Genomic DNA, 8,060 nt, shown 5'->3' on the forward strand with positions numbered 1-8,060 from the left:
ATAGAAACATACTCTAAAGAAGTAGAAAGAATTGGTTTTATCACCAGATGACTGAAAATCAAAGCACAGCTCTGAGAAATAGGAGAAAAATCAGAAAACTGCCTCCTAAAGGAACAGAGTAACTCCTCACCAGTTGTGGATAAAAGACAAAAGATCACAGAAATATCAGAAACAGAATTCAGAATATTCATTGTAAAAAAAATTCAATGCAATGGAAGAGAAAACAACCAATTCCAGGAGATGAGAAAATCCTTCTATGGCTTTAAGGAGGAACTTCGTATGGAGATAGACACAATGAAAACGAATCAAACAGAACTTCTGGAGATAAAGAATACAATGTAAGAAGTCAAAACTACCCTTGAAAATATCAACAGCAGATTAGAAAATGCAGAAGAAAGAATCTTGGATCTTGAAGCTAAAACCTCCTATGTAGTCCAAGCAAACCAAAAAGAATAGAGGAATAATCATTAAAAATCATATGGGAAATCCTAGATACCATTAAATGAATGAATAGCTGCATCATAGGTATTCCAGAAGGCAAAGAGATGGGTAAAGGCATAGAAAATCCCTTTCGTACTATATTAGTTGAAAACTTTCCAAATTTAGAGAGGCATGTAGACACTCATATCCAGGAAATCCAAAGGATACCAAATAGATATAACATAAGATGATCCTTTCCCAGGGCAGCAGGTGGTATGATAACTAAGATGCTAGACTCCCACATGACTGCATATTGAGTCCTGGAGCCAATAGCTTGAAAATTATACCAGGCATGTGTGTGTGCATGCATACCCCAAATCCTGAGAGGAAAATAAAGGAGAAGGGATTGAACTAGGGTCATCCCTCCTGGGGAGTGATCTTCAGTTTCCCTCTTTCTGTCTCTCTCAGTCAGAACAAGCTCCCTATGGCAAAAAAACCAAGAGAAAAACAAAAATAAAACAGTAACAAAACAAACACACAAACAAAGAAAAAATAATTCTCTCTTATGCAGCAAAATAATCCTTCAAATGGGAAGGAGCAATAAAATAATTCCCAGATAATCAAATGCTGAAAGAAGTCATCAAAACAAAATCAACTCTTCAGAAAATACTTAAGGGAATTCTACACAAGGAAAACTAAAGAAAGATAAATAGGAGTTAGAGAACACAAAATAACTTGAAAAAAAAAAAAGAAAGAGTAAGTTCTTATGTATCAATAATGTCATTAAATGCAGGATTAAATCTCTTGTTTAAAAGACTAAAAATCCAGATTCAACTATTTTACACAGGCACGTTTAAATACAAATTCATCAATTATTTCATAGACAGTTGGAGATTGCTGTCTATGAAATAACTGGTGAATTTGTACTTGTTAATATATTTTATATATTTGTTATACCCATTATTCATTGCATAAAACTAGACAACAGAGGAAAAGTCCAAAACGTTACAAGTATCTTAGTCTTTCTTTGGAATGATTTTTAAGAAGGCTAAAATCAAGAACTTTGTAGAGCCTATAAATCATCAAATCAATGACTTTACCATGTCTTCACTTCTAAACATCTCTTTCTGATTTTGGTTTGTTTTTGCCTTTTCAAGAACTTATTTCTTTATTTATGCACATTACAGTACTATGGTCTTACAAGAACTCACAGTGAGTGAGTAAACGTTTTCTTTTTTTCTATCCTTCCCTAACAAGCTACTGCTATGTGCAATTTTACTATCTCTAATTGGTCCAATGATTGATACCACAGATCTTTTCCAATTATAAACTCTTATCTCCTACAGTCCTCTACATGGAGATTACAAATTCTTCTTTCATTGGCTATGCTAAGATTATCTTTGTTTTCCAAGACCCAGTCTTATTATTTTATGATACTTTTTGTGGTCCTATCTTTTATTAATTTGCTTTTCTTTAGGACTATTTCACAGTAAAGAATGTCACAGACACTTCAGGATATACTTCCAAAAAACCAGAGGAGTGGGTTTCAAATGTTCACAGCATAATATAATGTTGAATGTTGAAGGTGGTGAATATGTTTATATCCCTGATTTGTTTATTACACACTGTATACATGCTTTTAAACACCATTCTGTGCCCTACAAAGATGTGTAATGAGTATATGTAAATCATAAATTACAATAAATATTTTTTAAAAGAATTGGTTATATATTATATAATAACAGCAAAAAATAATGACCACTATCTATTATATCTACTATGTGGCAGGTACTCTATAATCCATTATCATTCACCTTTTTTTTTTTTTTTGCTATTTTTGTGACTTTATTAAGATGAAAAAAAACCCTCCAAAATATATAAAAGAAAAATGGGGAACAAGGACCTCTATCAGCTTTACTAGCTGCGACAATATGCATTATTTGCAATGATATATTATAAATTACATAGAACATGTAATTATAACAAAAAGTTTAGTTTGAAAAATGTTTCATTCAAGAATTACATAATTTAAAATATTTTCCAAAATACAGTTTCCTAGTTTGCTACAAAAGAAAGCAAATTCAATAAGAAATTTAAAACATTAGATATGCTTTACTAGTATATACATACAGAACGCCAAGCAATAATATTTAGCCCTGGAATCCATACCATGTCTTGTGTTTTGCTTCATCACAGTCTCAGTCCAGCACTTTGTATGGCTATATACAACAGGCAAAGTTCTGTGTTCATAGTTTGATATTAGCCAACTCAATTTATAGCTGTGGTAGTTTGTCCACTGGGGTGTCAAATGTGAAGTCTGTAGGAAACAGATATGGAGCTCGAGGATAGATCAGTCTGTAGGACTGTCTGATTGTAACATCGGCAACACCAGCAATATCTCCGATTTCTTTTTGGGTCCTCTTCTCAGCTGATGCCTGAGATGCCATGTAAATAGCTGCTTCTGCAGTAGAGATGGGGCTCCTTCCAGGAACCAAGTCCAGTTCCACAGCTTTGTGGGCAATATGTGTAGCTGTCATCTGAACTTGTTTAGGAAGACAAAGATTGGAACAGAACGTGGACATGAAGTCCCCAGTTGTTATCAAATCCACACTGGTTTCTAAAGCTTTCAAAATAAGTTTAAAACATTGACCAATTTCTTTCTTTGAAATTTGTGATATGGTACGTGTTTCTTTAAATGTCCTAGGAACCCCTTCTTGTCTACAGGTGTTATAGAGACAAGCAGAATCCATGGCATCACTAGCTCTTCCTTCCAAACTCTTCTGTTCATATACTTGCTTGAATAAATTCTTTGTTTGATCAATTATATTTTGAGGGGAGGTTGATTCTGTCTGCCATGGTAGTGATTTCCTTGAATGTATTCATCATTGCCTGATCAGAACTACTAATTATTCTCCGATTTTGGTACTTAGAATTGCCAGATTCATCAATACTTGGAGCTTCTGTACCCTTGCCAATCATGGTAGACAAATCTCCACCCCTCAGAAGAGGATTCTGAGAATCTCCAACTCGAGATGGATCTTTTGTTGCTTTGTCATTGCTGAAAGTTCTCCATTCAGATCCTACATCAATAACCTGGTCACCTACAACCAGGCCACATTCAGGACAGATCATATCACCAGCTCTGTAGTCCTCCACTAAAATCACATCTGGATGGTTTGGACATGCGACTCTTGGAAGAGCATCCAAACAGCTGGTAGACGCCATCTTCACAGCCACTACGGTTAAAGCAACAGCTCTACCGAAAACAGGAAGCGACTGTCATCATTCATCTTTTTAAAAATAACCTTTAAAGCAGAGATCCTATGATAGCCCTCATTTCACAATGAGGAAACTGAAGCTCAGAAAGGTTAGTGATTTATCTGAGGACACATAGCAGTGAAATGACAGAAATATTCAGACCTAGCTATCTGACAGCATATTGCCTTTCAAATCAAGTTTAAACATGAATGTAGGCAGAAGAGAAAGGACCGTGAGACAGAGAAATAGTGATGTGAGAAGAGGATTAATCCATAGAAATGAGTTTCATAGAAAGGATTGACTCAAGATTGCCCAAAGAATAAGTTGGCCTTGGGAAAAGGAATGGGTGTTCTTTTCTCTGAGACAGAAGTAAAATGGTATAGATGAAAGAGGAGATAGCTGAGAACTGTGGGGACCAAAAAGGCTTCCAGACTAATTCTTTCTTCACATTGAGATCCAGAAACAATTCCGCACAACCATTGTCCTGCAGGTACGCTCCTGTCAATATGGCCTGCCTTTTTCTTTATCTATACAAACCCTGCCCAGAATGGGCTGCAGGACTCTCAGAGAACTATCAGATAAAATAACTGTTTCTATGCTTTCTTATCAGAAACTCAGAGACTCCACTCATAGACCTCTTTGTTAACAAAAAAGCAAGCACAAAATACATAGCAGAATTCAAGTGACTGAACCCTGCTCTCCCTGGTTTCATGATAGCTACGAGAGGCAACACGTGTCCCTCACCTTGCTGCCAAGGAACCCTTCAAAAGCAAAATGCCTATTTCTTACCCTTGGAGAATATCCATTTGTGTTGGCAGCCTCAAGAAAGAGTATCTGCTATTGTAATCCAGTCTGAACATAACGATTCACCTCACTTTTGAGAGAAAGACTTCACTCTTGATTCCAAACTATTTTCGTTTTTTCCTGAACACAAGATTCCTAATAAGCCCCGAGTTGCTGAGTGGCAGCATGGCACCATGGAAGATCACGGTGTGTCTTCTCCTATGTAAACTCAAACTACTTAAGAGGATTGAGAAGAGAGCCCTCTCTTAACCCTTCATCCTCTCTTCTACTTATAACCTTTGAACTTCATGGGGCGTAAGCAAATTAAAGTATTAGATTCCACCATGACTTAGGTAATGAAAACCTTTCTCCAAGGCCTCAGATGAGCTGTAGGAAATAAAGACCGTATGTGAAGTCCTGAGGTCCATGATGTGGTGAGTGGGCAGTGAGTGTGTCTTGGTGAGCATTTTAGGCCTCATCCAAAGGGAGTGGTCTGGAGCCTAAGAGCTCTGTGTTCTGGTTCAGTTCTGCCAGAACTGTGTGGCATTGGACATTCAAAGGGATTGGGTTTAATGGTCTCTTTTAAAGCTCCTTCTCGGTCATAAATGTTGACAAAATGAAATACCTCCATCTGGGGAAAGAAAACATTGTGAGTGAGTGTGTTTCAGAATGCAATGTATACATCTTTTGAGGACAAAAACAGCTTGTGCTCTGGCCACTCAGTGATTCAAGAGTGTGCATACACACAATAGACTCACTCGTGGAAACTGCATTCATGAATCATGAAATGACATCACAAGTCCAAGCAGTATGACTTGCAACAGCTTCTGAACTCTGCTCTACACTCTCTCCAGTGGCCACCTCTCAGAAAGTTAGCAATCACCTTCCAAAGGTCAGAAACTCTAGATCTCTACATGCCTGGGCCAGTTGCTGTGGCAGTCCTAAACCTCTCCCGACTATAGACATCTGTGCCTTTTTTGTGCCTTTTTTTTTTTTTTGAGCTTGTGCACTCACTGGAGAGAGAGAAAAAGAGAGAGAGAGAGACAGGGAGAGGGAAGGTGAGAAATCTCCCTCCAGGGGGATGGCTATGCCACAATCCCTTCTCTTCTATTCTCCTCCTGGGATTTTGGGTACTCATGTACATGTGCCCAGTGTGATTTTGAAGCCACCAGGTCCCAGACCCGAACCATGGTCGGCCATGTAGGAGTCCAGTGGCATAACTATTACACCATCTGTTGGTCCCTGAAGTTTTAATTTTATCCTAAAGTGCAATGGCAAGGCCTTGAAGACTGATGGGGAACTACATCATCATTGTTATTTTATGAGGAAAGAGAGAAAACTGAGAACTGGTTCAAGGCATTTTCAACAGTTCAGGTAAGCAAAGAATGATGGTGAAGATAACAAAGGTGTCAACAAGGAAGGCTATTAGAAACTGCTTCCTCTGTTTTTGGCCGGCATGAAATTCCCTCATAGGTTGTATCCCAGAACTGCAGTACTCAGTCTCAGAAATAAGAATCTCTAACAGGCCAGCAGCAGGGGCACAGGGTAACGCAGCACTACGACGCAGAGGTCACATGGGAAGGTCCTCAGTTCATGTCCTGGCGTCTCCCTGTACATGCTGAAGTGTGTGCACATGCCCCTGATCCAGCAGGCTGAGGCTAGGGGTGAGACTGTGGTGTGAAGACCTCCTTGGGAGTGCCCACCCTCTGTCTTTCTCTTTCATGGAAGAAATAAATAAACTTTAAAAAGTCAAACAAAAGCATTCTGTAGACATATCTTACATAGTTAGGTGTGAAATGTATGTTTTTCTCTTTTTTTATGAAGCCTACTTAAACTATAAGCTACTAACATTTAAAAAAAAAAAACAAAAACAACGACATCCAAAAACAATGAGGCAATCATGCGAAGCAAATGAAGGCACCTGATTGGGGGAGAAAGGTGTCTTTGCAGATCGGCAAGAACAAAAGACAACCACGTGGGGATTTTGACTTGCCAGGGCATCCTGGACCCTTCCAGAGAACTGAGCGAAAGGAACACACACAATAATAAAACACTCCATTGAAACGTTTACTGATGTATCATATTCTTAACACCAAACACCGAGTGGGTATGGCCAGAGAAAAGATTTCCGTGGTGTTTCTATACATGGTTGGCTGTCTAGAAAAGCTACTTAAACATCCAGTGTTGCAATTTCCAGGAGGTTTTCAGGTAGAGAAAGGAACTCTGTTGTTTAGTAAGAAGCCATTCAAGAAGATTGGGAAAGTACAGAGAACATCTGAACTTCCTTACAAACAGACCACTTTCCACCATCTCATTCCACCAGGGTGAAAGAAGAGCTGGAATTTTTATCTCAACTTATGCGTAGGAAAACGAAGCATGCAGAGGAGAGAATAATCACTGTTGATTCCAGAATGGCCAGATTTGTCCTCACATCTCCACATCGGGCTCCACGTCCGGCTCCACGTCCACCATCTGAGCCTCCAGGGCCCGATCACCCAACACATGTCTTTGAGTCGTGGAGTCTTTTCCCTTTTTCATGTTGCGGCACTTAGCAACATGAGTTTCCTGGCAGGGAAAATGGAATGAAAAGGGAAAAAAAATGCTTATTTGCCCAAAAGAGGAAGTTTTAAAACAGCATATATACATAGCACACATGCGCGCACGCTCACATACAAATAAATCGTCCGTCCTGTAGACACCATGTATTTTTGTCATGTTACTGCTGGCCATCTGAGGATTTACTGTTCATAGATAGTACAATAAGAAGACAAGTAAGTGAAGAAGTAGGAAATGAAACCCAGGAGAGCAGATGAACAGGTAGGAAATGCTTATTTCTGGGGGACAGAGGCTGGCAGATAATTCTGCAGCAATCTACAAACCTAATGACCATTCCCCAGCCCGGGGCTTTGTGCTGACCTAGCGCCACTGTGAACACGGGCAGTGCCTTCAGACTTTCTTACTGGAACGTCTGGGGAGTTAACTCTAAAATGTCTGACCAGTAGAACAATTGTTGAATTCTAGAATGTGTTTCACCAATGAGGGCTTCCAAAGGCACACGGTCTATTGCTCTGAGGTCCATTTCTGCAGTGTTCTCTATCCCGTCATTTTCTTATCTCTGTCGTTGGATATACAAAGGGCCTTCCAAACATTTATGAAAATTCATCTTATGAAAAGACAATACATGGATTTCACATTAATTTTGCACCAAAATAAACTTGTACTTCATTTTTCCACGAACTATCTGAAGTCCCCTCACACTGACCTGTATGTACCATTTCCCTTTTCTTCTGTTTTCAAGCCTAAGGTATTTTAAAGCAGAGTTGGACTGGCCTGGTAGTGTGGTCGGTAGCTAAGTCCTGTGCATGGAGAAGCAGGTCACAAACTGCCAACTATGGTTCAAATCTCAGCCCCGGCAGTTTGAAAAAGATGCTGGATACATGTGCATGTGTCCCCGAAATCCTGATGGGATGGAGAAATAAAGGAAAACGGATTATAGCACCACCAGCCCCACTGGGAGGTGCTTTCTCTCTCCAGCAAGTGTGCATGCCTTCTAGCACTTAAAAAAAAAAAAGTTTTATTAGGTCATCGGAAAAGTCATG

General features: G+C 39.2%; 1 pseudogene; it reads right to left on the minus strand.

Annotated features, from left to right (window-relative positions):
* Positions 1 to 2,693: 2,693 nt before the first annotated feature.
* Positions 2,694 to 3,645, minus strand: LOC102492066 (transcription initiation factor IIB pseudogene; annotated as a pseudogene).
* Between the last annotated feature and the right edge of the window lie 4,415 nt (positions 3,646 to 8,060).

This window comes from Tupaia chinensis, unplaced genomic scaffold (assembly GCF_000334495.1).
Source record: "Tupaia chinensis unplaced genomic scaffold, TupChi_1.0 Scaffold000578_2, whole genome shotgun sequence".
Lineage (NCBI taxonomy): Eukaryota > Metazoa > Chordata > Mammalia > Scandentia > Tupaiidae > Tupaia > Tupaia belangeri.